This window comes from Dama dama, chromosome 29, assembly GCF_033118175.1.
Source record: "Dama dama isolate Ldn47 chromosome 29, ASM3311817v1, whole genome shotgun sequence".
NCBI lineage: Eukaryota > Metazoa > Chordata > Mammalia > Artiodactyla > Cervidae > Dama > Dama dama.
The window spans coordinates 62,830,703-62,844,089 of NC_083709.1; the positions used below are offsets into that span (position 1 = coordinate 62,830,703).

The 13,387-nt window shown below is 39.3% G+C and overlaps 1 long non-coding RNA gene across 1 annotated transcript; it reads left to right on the top strand.

The window, feature by feature from the left end:
• The first annotated feature begins 1,227 nt into the window (after nt 1-1,227).
• On the top strand, nt 1,228-8,146 carry LOC133048829 (uncharacterized). The gene is made up of 3 exons (XR_009691131.1): nt 1,228-1,354; nt 2,981-3,026; nt 7,932-8,146. It is a non-coding gene; the product is annotated as an uncharacterized LOC133048829 (long non-coding RNA).
• Nucleotides 8,147-13,387: the final 5,241 nt, after the last annotated feature.

Genomic DNA, 13,387 nt, shown 5'->3' on the forward strand with positions numbered 1-13,387 from the left:
TAGGCTCCCTAGGTATCAAAAGAGTGAGCTGTGATTGAAATGAGCCCTGGGTGATTTGTTGTTAATGTCTTTTTAAGAAACCCATGAAAATCACAGTGACTTAAAAATGCAACTCATGAATCTGTTTTAAAGTTCACATAAATCTGAAACTTGAAGTTAAACTTGAAGGTCACACGAAACACAAGAACCAGAAACCCTGGGGTTTCTTCTTTTGTTAGTTATTCTGGTTCTGTCAGTTCTGCGTGACGAGGCCAACTTCCTTTGGAACATTGAATTATGAAAGGACATCTAGTTCTGTCAGTCAACCACAGCGTACATTAGTGAAATCTCAAAATGCTTGACGAAATAACGGTGAATGCTCTGTGGCTTTTTATCTCTGATATGTGACTTTCCCTGTTTTGGTTTCTAAATGCTGACTCAATTATGCATTAAGGGTTTGAGAGAATATTTTTATGATGCAGAGACTTCTTACAGGACAGTGTCCTCCTTAAACTTCCCAGCACTCCATTCCTCTTCCAGGGCCTAGAAACTCCAGTAGGCACCCCCTTCCTGGTCCTGGGTGCCTCATTGAGCATCTACCCATTAGGCACCTTTGCACTGGTTCTGGGAATCCTCATGATGCCGAAGCTACACCACTGTCTGTGGCAAAGTGCAATGAAGTCTTTCTGCTTCGTTGGTTGCACAGTGCTGAAAATATCACAAAATGTGGTTGCCTGGCCATGCCTCACCAGATTTAAGATAGGGTTTTTAAATAAACTGTTATTTTGTTTTCTAACCCCTGCCACCATCCTTCTTGTTAAGTCAGGAGGCACTCTGGATATCAATCATCATTCAAAAGACAGGATTTGTTAGTAAGTCAGTTCATAGACCTTCGTTCCTTTGTTACTTAAGGTAACTTTTCCCCCCAGGAAACTCTTAATTGCCACTACAAATAGATTTGGGGGCCCCCAATCTCATTCCTCCATTTCATGAATTGAGGTTTTTTTTTTGCCCTCTGTGTATCTATTCAGCTTTGTTGAGATGTAATTGACTTACAACATTGAATGAATTGAGTGGTTATGAGGGACTTGGAGATAGTGAATATAAGAAGCTATTGGTCAGTGGGTACAGAGTTCTAGTTTTAAGGTGAATAAATTCTGGTGATGAAATATACAGCATGGCAACTGTAGATAACCATTGTTGTTGTTCAGTCACTAAGTCATGTCTGACTCTCTTGTGACCCCATAGACTGTAACCCACCAGGCTCCTCTGTCCATGGGATTCTCCAGGCAAGAATATTGGAGTTGGTTGCCGTTTTATTCTCCAGGGGATCTTTCAGACCCAGGAATTGAGCTGTCGTCTCCTACATTGGCAGGTGGGTTCTTTATCACTGAGCCACCAGGGAAGTCCATGGTTATCCATACTTCATTGTATGCTTGAAAGTTACAAGAGAATAGATTTTAATTATTCTCACACACACTCACCAACAGTGGTGACTGTGTGAAGCGATGGGTGTATTAACTATCCTTATTTTTTTATGTTGCTGTTGTTTGGCTGTTGATTCTTGGCTCCACTCACATTTAGCATTCTTTCACTCTAAGAAATAGACTTGATTTCTCTGGAAAGACATTTTGTTTATATGTGTCTCCCCAGCTCACCGAGTGTGTCCCTGCAAGGCTGAACCTAGTGGTAAACTGAGCTTATGGAAGACTTGGTCAACTGTTTGCTAGACATGACACGCTATATATGAATAGTGCTAAGACTCACATGTGGATATTTCCCTCACTTGTGTTATTGTTGCTCAGTTGCTGAGTCATGTCCAGCTCTTTGCAGCCCATGGACTGCAGCACATCAGGCTTCCCTATCCTTCACTGTCTGTCAGAGTTCTCTCAGACTCATGTGCATTGAGTAAGTGATGCCATCCAACCATCTCATCCTCTGTTGCCCTCTACTCATCCTGCCCTCAGTCTTTTCCAACATTAGGATCTTTTCCAGTGAGTTGGCTCTTCTCATCAGGTGGCCAAAGTATTTGAGCTTCAGCTTCAGCATCAGTCCTTCCAGTGAATATTCAGGGTTGGTTTTCTTTAGGATTGGCTGGTTTGATCTCCTTCCTGTTCAAAGGACTTTGTCCGTCACTTTTCCACACTTGTATTAGATTTATGGGTTATGTGTTATTACCTGATGTTTACGGATGAGCTAGCATGGCTTTAAAGAACCTAAAGGAATTTAGTCAGAACCTCTCACCCAGTGAGCAGCATTGCAGATTCCAAAGCCAGGCCCTATCTGTTTCATCTCACTATGCCTTTGGAACTTTCATATGGAATACAAGTCATAGCATTTCCTAGGAAAAACTATCCTAGAAGAAAGTGGGGGAAATGATCCTGTTTTTTCACATACTGTCTCATTTGTCATAAAGAGACTGTCATTCAAGTTCTCCAGATTGAAGAACTGCTAGGAAACTCACCTCCTTTCTTCTTCTTCTAACCTCTCACAGAGAAATTTTTGTTTTGTTTCACTGTTAAGAAAATAGCTGTTTGACACTACCTTTTCAGTTTGTTTGAAACCTGTGTGGCTTCCCATTTTAAAGTGACATCTAGCATTGCTCACTAATAACAAGAGAGAAACATTTCTTAGAATTACAGAATGTGAGGTCTAAGAAACACATAGTTTAATTCCCCAATTGAGGCTTCATTCCTGCTAGTCAAGACTGCCATAGTTTAGTATACCTATATCACACTTCTAACCATCCCCTGAAACAAGCCATATGGTTTCCAGAACAGTCTTGTCATGCTGAAGTCATTCTAGCATTGAGCTCAGAGCTTCTGAACTTGTCTTAGTCACTCAGTTGTGTCCAGCTCTTTGCCACCCCATGGACTGTAAGCCCACCAAGCCCCTCTGTCCACGGGATTTTTCCAGACAAGAATACTGGAGTGGGTTGCCATTCCCTTCTGGACTTAGGAGAATACCCACTTACAAGTCTTTTTCTTTTTTAATTTTATAGAGAACTTAAAAAAATCTTGCTTGAAATGCCCTCTGATGTAAAGACCGTAAGTATTCACAGATGAGAAAATTGAAGTTTAACATGTTGTTGTTGTTCAGACGCCCCGTCATGTTGACTCTTTGCAACCCTGTGGATTGCAGCATGCCAGGCCTCCCTGTCTCTCACTTTCTCCCAGAGTTTGCCCAAGTTCATGTCCATTGCATCGGTGATGCCATCCAGCCATCTTATCCTCTGATGCCCTCTCCTCCTTCTGCTCTCAATATTCCCTAGCACCAGGGATTTTTTCAGTGAGTTGTCTTTTTCCCTCAGATGATCAAAATACTGGGGCTTCAGCTTCAGCATGCATCCTTCCAGTGAATATTCACGGTTGATCTTCCTTGAGTTTGACTGGTTTGATCTCCTTGCTGTCTGAAGGACTTTCAGGAGTCTTCTCTAGCACCACAGTTTGAAGGCATGAGTTCTTTGGTGTTCTGCCTTCTTTATAGTCCAGCTCTCACAACCATCTGTAACCACTGGGAACACCATAGCCTTGACTACACAGACCTTGTTTGGCAGAGTAATGTCTCTGCTTTTCAACATACTGTCTAGGTTTGTCATCACTTTCCTGCCAAGAAGCAATTGTCTTCTGACTTCATGGCTGCAGTCACCATCCACAGTGATTTTGGAGTCCAAGAAGAGGAAAGCTGTCACTATTTCCACCTTTTCCCCTTCTATTTGCTATGCAGTAATGGGGGAGGATGCCATGATCTTAGATTGTTTTAATATTTAGTCTTAAGCTGGCTGTTTCACTCTCCTCCTTCACCCTCATCAAGAGGCTCTTTAGTTCCTCTATGCTTTCTGCCCTAAGAGTGGTGTATCATCCGCATATCTGAGATTGTTGATGTTTCTCCCACCTATATTTTCCAGCTTGTAACTTACCCAGCCTGGCATTTCTCGTGATGTGCTCAGCATAATGGTTAAAAAGACAGGGCGACAGCCGACAGCCCTGTCGTGCTTCTTAATCAGTCTTGAACCAGTCAGTGTTCCATACAGGGTTCTAGCTGCTGCTTCTTGATCCACACACAGGTTTCTCAGGAGACAGGTAAGATGGTCTGGTACTCTCATCTCTCTGAGAGCTTTCCACAGTTCGTCATGATCCACGCAAAGACTTTAGCACAGTCAATGAAACAGAGATAGTTGTTCTCCTGAAATTTCCTTGCTTTCTCTGTAACACGTCTTGAGTGGCCCTGCACTCGTAGCTTCATTGAGTTATACAAGCCTCTTTGCCATGACAAAGCAGTGATCCTTGAAGGAGGAAGTTTAGCATAAAGGAGTCAGAACCAGGATTTTTCTGGCTCATTTATTAGAACTCATTTCTCCAAGTGTCCCGCCTCTCCTTGGTGAATTGCTCCCCTTTTTCTTCAATCCTGTGCCAAATCCTCTTAGCACCCCAGGTGCTGTCCTGGTTCTTAATGATGTTCATGTCCTCAGGACTAAAGCAGATGACCACAACTCTTTCTTATCCATGCAGATGGATTAGATTCTTCTAGAAAGACAGTGCTGATAAACAGATAAATGCTTGGATAGTATCAGTGCAGAAGGAATAGGAGATGAAAAAAAGAATTAGCCAAAGATGGTAGTGGGCTGCACAAAGGTGATTCCCTGAGGATAGAATAATTTTAAAATAAAAAATTATTAATTCAAACTTTTCCCATTGTGTAATTTATATCTCATCTTACTAGATCATCATACTCAGGATATTTGTCCCCTAAAGTTCTAAAATCAAGCAGAAGGCAAATTGCAGGCATTACTCAAATTCGTCCCTGTCTCCACTGCATGCCCTAGTAGACTCCTTCATGATGTTCCAAACACCTTTTTTCTTGTCTGTCAGTCCAGCCACCCTCTCTTGCAAATACATAATCTGCATTGCTTTCAGGGTTATTTTCTATGGACTTCAAGCTAACCAAGTTTATTTTTCTACTCAAAATCCTTCAATAATTTCCCGTTAAATGGAAAAATAATACTCAGTCCCTCAGGCTGGTGACTTGGCTTTTTCAATTTTCCCCAAACTCCCCAAAGACTATCACTAATATGTTCTAAGAACTAAGAACTGTATTTGGAGTTCTCCATCTATAGCTTGCATTTTTCCTGCCACTTTGTTCTTAAGCTGGTTTGTCCCCTCTTTTTGAAATCTAAATGTTTTTTAACTCCCTAGGAGAAGGCAATGGCACCCCACTCCAGTACTCTTGCCTGGAAAATTCCATGGACAGAGGAGCCCGGTAGGCTGCAGTCCATGGGGTCGCTAAGAGTCGGACACGACTGAGCGACTTCACTTCCATGCATTGGAGAAGGAAATGGCAACCCACTCCAGTATTCTTGCCTGGAGAATCCCAGGGATGGGGGAGCCTGGTGGGCTGCCCGTCTATGGGGTCACACAGAGTCGGACACGACTGAAGTGACTTAGCAGCAGCAGGCCATTGAAATCTAACCTTCTCCCCATAAGCCTTCCTATGTTTCCCATTTGTTTTAATGTTTTCTTAACTCTATTACATATTTTTCTTGGTCAGTCACTACTGTTGTTTATATATTTGACTTTCCTGCTGTCTTAACTTTCCTGGAGAAGGATATTTGTAGGCACTTAAAAGGTTTTATGGATTGAATTGAATTCCAATTGATGTCGGCATATTTGTGTACTTATTCAACGTGCATTTCTTCAGTATATGTTTGTTGAATGACTGCTAGGTGAAAGCTAAAAGAATTTCAGGCCTATCAGGAAGAGCTGCAGAAATTCATCTAAGTACAATTCATTGTAGGAGAATCACTGAGATGAAACAGAAACCTAGTGGATCTCTGATAACGTTGTTTTCTGTTGTGCTTCTTCAGTGCCCTTTTCATTGCCAACTTCTCTTTTTCTTAATCAATTAAGCCTTGGTCTCTTCTAGGATGTACCTGGGTTGTTTTTGAAAAGCCATGTAAAACAATGAAATCTAGTGTTTTTTCTTTCTTTTCACAGTACTCTGGTCTTAGTTTTCCTTTCCTTCCTGGCCATCATAGCAACTGTCAGTTCCGTTAGCATTTTCTACCTCTTTCTTTCTTGTTTCAGAGTTGAAAATAGTATTTGTTGATCAGTGTACAAGGCATTCATTGTGTGAATTGCTTGTTAATGAGTGTAATTAAAGAGGAGAAGTGTTAACCCAGGAGGAACAGTCACAAAGATTCAGTGGCAAACCAAGGTCATCAAATCCTAGTCTTTGGGATTCTTCTAGGATAATAGCATTTGGTTGCACCATTATGCTTCTGCTCTCATGGGTATCTCTTTGTGTTTATTACACTAAAATATACATAGCACAAAATTTATCATTTTAACCATTTAGGTGTATAGTTTTGTGGCATTAAGTGTATTCACAGTGTTGTGTAACCATCATCTCCATCCATCTCCAGAGCCTTTTCTTCTTCCCTGAAGTAAGCTCTGTACCCATTAAATGTGCCCCAGTCCTTGGAAACAACCATTCTACTGTCTATGAATTTGACTAAGCTAGGTACCTTACATAAATGAAGTACACAGTGTTTGTCCTTTCACATTTGGCTCACTCCATTTAGCTTGTCTTTGAGGCTCATCCATGTTTTTGCTTGTCTCAGAATTTCTTTCCTTTTTTAAAGATGAATAATATTCCATTGCAAGTACACACCACATTTTTATTTATCTGTTGATGAACACTTGGCTTTCACCTGTCTTCTGGCTATTGTGAATAATGCTGCTATGAGTGTGAGTGTAGAAATACCTATTTATGTTCTTACTTTCACTTCTTTTGTGTATATACCCAGATGTAGAATTGCTGGATCATATGATAATTCTGTGTTTCATTTTTTGAGGAATCACCATAACTTTTCCTATAGTGGCTACACTGTTTTATGTTCCCAACAACAGTGTACAGGGGTTCAGATTTCTCCACATCCCTGCCAATGTTTGTTATTTTCTGTGTTTTTTGTTTATTTTAAAAAATAGACATCCTAATGGGTATGGAGTATTATCTCACTGTAGTCTCATAGATATTTCTGATGGAGACTCTCACAAAATCTCACCCCTTCGTCATACTTCCACCTCTTCTTCCACTTTGCTCCATGAGGTCTTCTTTCCCCGGGATTCATTTTAGAGTTGTGTAGGGGAGCAGTGAAGAGCCTTGTGGAGTAGAAATGTATTTAGATTTGCGAGACCTCTGTCCTGATGCTGTCCATTGTAGTTGGCTTCATTCCTTCCCCAGGAAGGTTTTGTAGATTTTCTTCCACCTCTTCCTGTTGGTGACCTCATTTGACATTAACCCAGACATGAATTCACCCAGCAGCAAGAATCCATTTATTTTTATTCAACCATTTATTAATTCACTCCTCCATTCATCTGCTCAGCAGTTATTGCACACCTATATTCCTTAAAATTCACTCCTCCATTCATCTACTCAGCAGTTATTGCACACCTATATTCCTTAAAAGCTTCCTATTATTCTCTTTATTGCTTATATAGATATTTAAGGACATATACTAATGAAACATGTGGCTATTTTCCACTGATTCAGTGTCCTGTTGTCTGCATCTTTTCTGGGAGAGCCAAGTTTTGTGGAGTACTTTGTACTGTCTCCTTATCTTAGAAATGAGAGTTCACCTTATATTTGGCTCGAGTCAGCATTTCAAAGTGGGACCTGATACTTTTAGAAATGTATTTATACAGCATAAAGTAGGTGCTTATATTACACTTAGAAGTGGAACCTATTCATGTCTTTCTTATATTGTAAATAACATATTGTGAGTTCAGGACGTTTAACTAATGCTTAAAGGTGATAAATAATGAGAAAAGAAACTGTGATTGGAAATTCACAAATTTCCTGGGACTTATAACAATTTTAAAATTTAACCTTTATATCATTACTATAATTATTTATTTTCTCTTCCCTCTCCCTCTTTCTTCTTTCTCTCTCAGAGAAAACAAGATTGACGCTGATGATTACCAAATGCAGTAGTTTGTTGTTGTTGTTGTTAGATTCCAGGTTTATAACCAAATTAAAGGTGGCATAATTTTGCATCAAATGCCTCCCCAAAGAAATCTATGGTTTTTCACCAAGCTTTGTTCTCAGGAAATCATACCCATATCTCATTATAGAAATATTTCCATGTGTAATTAATTTGAATGTAATATAAAAGACACAGGCCTAAGATGAAAATGATGATAATCTTCCACTTGAACCTATTCCACCACAAACCAAAGGCACATTTTTGGTTTGGTCCCTGTTTTGATGATCACAGGATTTATCTTTATTTGAGTTTTACTTGGGCCATTTTTCAATGCCTGGGGAGACATGATGTACATTGTAAAATAATGCAATAAAATAATTGAACATATTTCCCTTGTTTCTGGGCATATTTTACTTGTACACACAGTCACATGAAAAGAGCCGGGGATGCAACAGCCTCAGCTGTAAATTATTATCATGACAGCACTGGCATGCCATGGCTGCTCTCACACTGAGAAGGCGGGCTGGGTGTTCTAGTGGGATGGGTTGCCCTAGAGTCAGCTGAGAAGTAATGTAGCTCCAAGGGAGAAAGTCTGTTGGACTTAAAAAGGAACAAAATAAACTAGCATCTAATCGTCTGCCAAGAGAAGTTTTATAGAAAACACAAAATTAGTGACAGACCGAGACCTTTTTCTAAGTCCAGAACCAGAGAACAAACGCTGCCGTGGTCGTTCTACTGGTTCTCAGCAAAACAAACTTGATTGCTTACATTTTTTCAGACCTCTTACATGAGAAAAGTGGTTCAAAAGCTGGTCATTTCAACCCAGGAAACGTGGTTAAATAAAGTGAAATAGCTTCAGAATCAGCATGTTAGTCGAAAGCAAGTTCAGTATGATTTGAGAGTCAGAGTTTGGAATTTTTGGAGCTTCAAATTGGAGCAAATGATTTTAAAGACCGCACTGGAAACTTCAAAATGTACATCTGCATCAGAAGTAGGGCCTCATCCACTTTTAGCAGAAGGCAGAAAACTCCCAACTTCCTTGTTTCTCTATTCAAATTACAAATAGACCATGAGATCAGGTCAGGGTGCTTTCTGCTGTATCTGCTGATAACAAACAAGGTTGACTGATTTTGTTCTCCATGATAAGTGGCTGTAAGAGGTTTCATCAAGAGTGCAAAGGGCAACATTGGTTTGGGGGAAAGTACATCACATTTAAGGTTAAAAGACCAAGGTCTGAATGCTAGCTCCTTCCTTCATTATTTTAGATGTCATGTGGCTTATATGGAAAATGTCACTTGACTTTCTTGGACCTTAGTTTTCTTTTACCTGGAAAATGGGAACATCGTCAACCCTACCTCAGGGCAATGTGAAGATGTTTTGTAAGTTTTTGCCAGGGACTACCTTTATTTTAAAACTGAATTCTTTTATCAGCAATAATCCTCAACATCCTCCTTTTTTGCAGTTGAATTGGAAGTATGTTTTGGGGGGGTCAGTGTCTGGTGAATGTCCAACCTGTGATACATTCTTAAGGTAGATTTATATGTTATGGCAGAACTAGCCAATATACCAGATAAGCTTAAAATTGCAGTGCCTTAACAGAAGTTTATTTCTTGCACACATAAGAATTCCTTACTGGTGGACGGTTCTCCTCCAAGTGATAATTCAAGAACATGGTTTCTTCTGTGCTCTGGCTTCACCATCTTTTAACACATGACCTCTAATACTGCTACATATGAAGCCACTGGAAAGGGAAAGGAAATATAGGATGTGATATGGGAAGATTTTTTTGAACCAGCCCTGGACATGATGTGTGTGTGTGTGTGTGTGTGTGTGTGTGTGTATACACACACATCTCCTGTTTGCTCAATTTCCTGGCTAGAACTCAGGCTCATGGCCACACTTCATTGCGAGCACAGCTGGGAATACAGTTGATTTAAGTGTTAGGGAGAAGATGAAATGGAATTGGTGACCAGCCAGCTAATGTCTGATAAATGAGTCTGAAAAACAGCTCACACTATGTCTATAATACAATCATATTGATCATTTTGATTAAAAGGTCAGTTAATGAGGATAGAAAGACCAAAATTTTCAGTAATACCCTGAGGACATTAAGAAAAGCTTGTGTTGGGCAGTGGTGGGCATATGTATGCCCATGGTATATTTGTATACCATGTGAGAAGCACAGGCAGGCAGTGGCATGGATTAAGACATGCTCTCTTTCCTCTTTGTCTGGTCTCAGGGGCTGGCTGAATTGGCTTGACTCCATATGGGAAGGAGGGCCCTGATACCCAGTGGTCAACACAAGAATGCTTCAGTGATGACTTGAACTGGTTTTGGCAAGCAATACTTTCTGTAAAATTGCTGCTCCAGGAATATGCTGAAATGGTCTGTAAGAAAGCATAGCCTCTGCTGATTTCCCTGCCTTGGTTAACTTTCCTAGTTCCTTTGGCAGAAATGTGAACCGTAAAACCATTTTTATGTGGACAGTGATCTCATGGTCTAACTTGGAGGCAAGGGAGATTTCATTGTCAAAGATTAGCCTTAGAAAATAAGTCTCATCAATGAATAAATGATTCTATGATTCCTGAAGGTATGTGGATATAAAGGCCCATGATGTGAGAAGATGATAAACTAAGGGCAACTGCCCCACTGGTTTGGTGGTGGGCACTAGAATGAAAGGCACCCCAGGTTGAGTTATAAGCACCTCCAAGTGTTATCTGGGCTCCCAGGTGGAACTAGTGTTAAAGAACCCGCCTGTCAATGCGGGAAATGTAAGAGATGCAGGTCTGATCCCTGGGTCAGGAAGCTCCCCTGTAAGAGGAAAGGGCAATCGACTCCAGTATCCTTCCCTGGGAAATCCCATGGGTGGAGGAGCCTGGTGAGCTACAGTCCATGGGGCTGCAAAGAGTTGGACGTTACTGAGCAACTAAGAACACACACCAAGTACCACATAATTGCATTTCAACCAAGATTTTTATAAACAAGAAATATATTTTATAAACAAATATACAATACTGACTACAGACTTGCTAGCTGTAGGTTCCCATATTTTTATTTTTAAACAAAAAAGTCATATATGTGGTCAGAAAATAATTGTGTGCATCTCTCCAATTAAATTCATTTCTCATTCTTAGTGACTTTCACTTAGCAGCAGGTCATAAGCTTTAGTGAAAATTATAGCCCATGGAAAATTGTGTCATAACGAATAACAGAAAGAGCAACAAACTTGGAATTGCTGTACCCATTTTACAGATGAGGAATCTGAGGATAATAGCATTTAAACCATTAACTGAGTTATGTAGTTAGTTAATAAAAGAATTGGAATCACAACCTTAAGTCTGTTTAACCTCAGAGATCAGTTTAAGTACTCCTTCCAATTTCAGTTCTCTTTCCCTAATAGAATCCAGACTAGTGTGTTCCAAACTAATTTCTTCTGTGAGACAAACAGAAGATAAGCTTAGAGAATACTCTCAGTAAATTTTGATGTTGGCAGTAAATTAGAGGTAGATGTCAGAAAAGATCATGTAATTGAGTATGTGAAGAAACAGGAATTTTTGCTAATAGGCTTTGTACTAGTGAAGGAAGAGGAAGCAAATAATGAGGGCACAGAAATCAACAAGGTGAGGACAGGTAACAAGGGAAACCAAAGCAAACTGGAGGGAGCGATAGAGAGAATTTCATTTTTGCCATACTAATACTACCTTTCTTATACACCAGAAGATTTAACAACTCATGGCAGTAAGATTTTGGGAGGGATAGGCATAAAATTCATTTCCAAGTAATTTCCAAATATATATATATTTCTTGTAATAAAAGCGCAATCACAGTTCATTGATCCTTTCTTATATCCTAAGTGGTGTGAAGTTAACAAATGAGATGGTAGGGCGCCCATTCAGAAGTGTGTGTCTTTTAGGGGGTGGCAAGAATCTTTGAGAGGTTGTATCTTTTTATTGTTATGAATGTAGACAATAAACTCTGAATTGAGAAAATCATCATTGTAGTTGTATCTTACATATATGACTTAATAATGGGGATAGGGACTTCCCTGGTGGTCCAGTGGTTAAGACTTTGCTTTCCAGGACAGGGGGTGCAGGTTTGGCCCTGATCAAGAAGCTAGGATCCCACATTCCTCCCTGCCAAAACCTGAAACATAAAACAGAAGAAATATTGTAACAAACTTAATAAAGACTAAAAATGGTCCACCTTAAAAAAAATTTTTTTAAGGGTAGTGGGGACACAGAATTTTATTTAATCTGTTCCTCGAGGAACTAGAAAAGTAGCCCTTTATTATGAAATAATTAATTTCTCAAGGTAGGAAGATAATAGTAATTTGATGTCTGAATGATTTCCTGATATTCAGAAAGCAAATTCAAAGGGATTTCCAAAAATACAGATTATTTTTGACTTTCATACCTTTTCAAATGGTCTGTATCCATATTGTCTAATTAGAATTTTAAAAAATCAAAAGTTGATTGTAAGAGGATCTCCAGAGGCAGGATTAAGTGTGATTATTTTTCCCTGCACATCTTTATTTTCTGATTGTTCTACAGTTAACACAGATTAGTAAACAAATTAAAGGAGATAATTGTCGCCGAACAAATACAGACAATTCTCAAATCCTGAACAAGACTGACTCATAGGCAAATATGTTGATTATAAATTAGACTGGGTTTTTAGATAAAGTTGACAATTTAAATTCTATTTTGATTTGAGGTCAGCTCACAAAGACCTCTGTAACTTCCATTAAGTTGAGCTTCAGCGCTGATAAGGCAAATTGAAATTCTTTACTGTCTTTGCTTCCAGTCTGAGATTGGAAGAGGAGGGCAGAAATGGGGCTTCCTTAACTCTTCTTGGACTTAAAAAAAATTGCTGTATTCATCTTTGACATTTGATTAATTCTACATGTTAAAAGCTGAGCACACACATGTAAATGTGTGATTTAACAAATTTTGACTTAGAGTAATTTCTAATAAAACATTTGAGTTAAGCCAAAACTATCCTTACATCCTAGTTCCCTATACTGTTCCCTGTATTGTGTACATTGCAACAGATGTTAGATTGTGAGTAAAATAGATCTGTGGAGATAAGTCTCAGAGAGTACCATTATTCATGACGTTTCTATGAGGAAAAATTATACTTAATTCTGAAACTCTGATTTATGGACATATTTTTAACACATCTTGTTTTTGAGATGGAAAGTATATATCATTGGTCTCTGTTGATCATTATCCCACCTAATATCAGTACATTTGGTCCTCTCACTTATTCTGAATAAGGTTATGTTGTTATGTATCTCCCTATATTAGACTCCCAATAAAGACAGATTACCTAATGCCACATGAAGCAGCTTATTGAAAATAAAACTGTTGGAGGTGAGGGAGTGGCCCCAGAAAGTGCCACATTTCTCATCCAAAGAGATCTGGT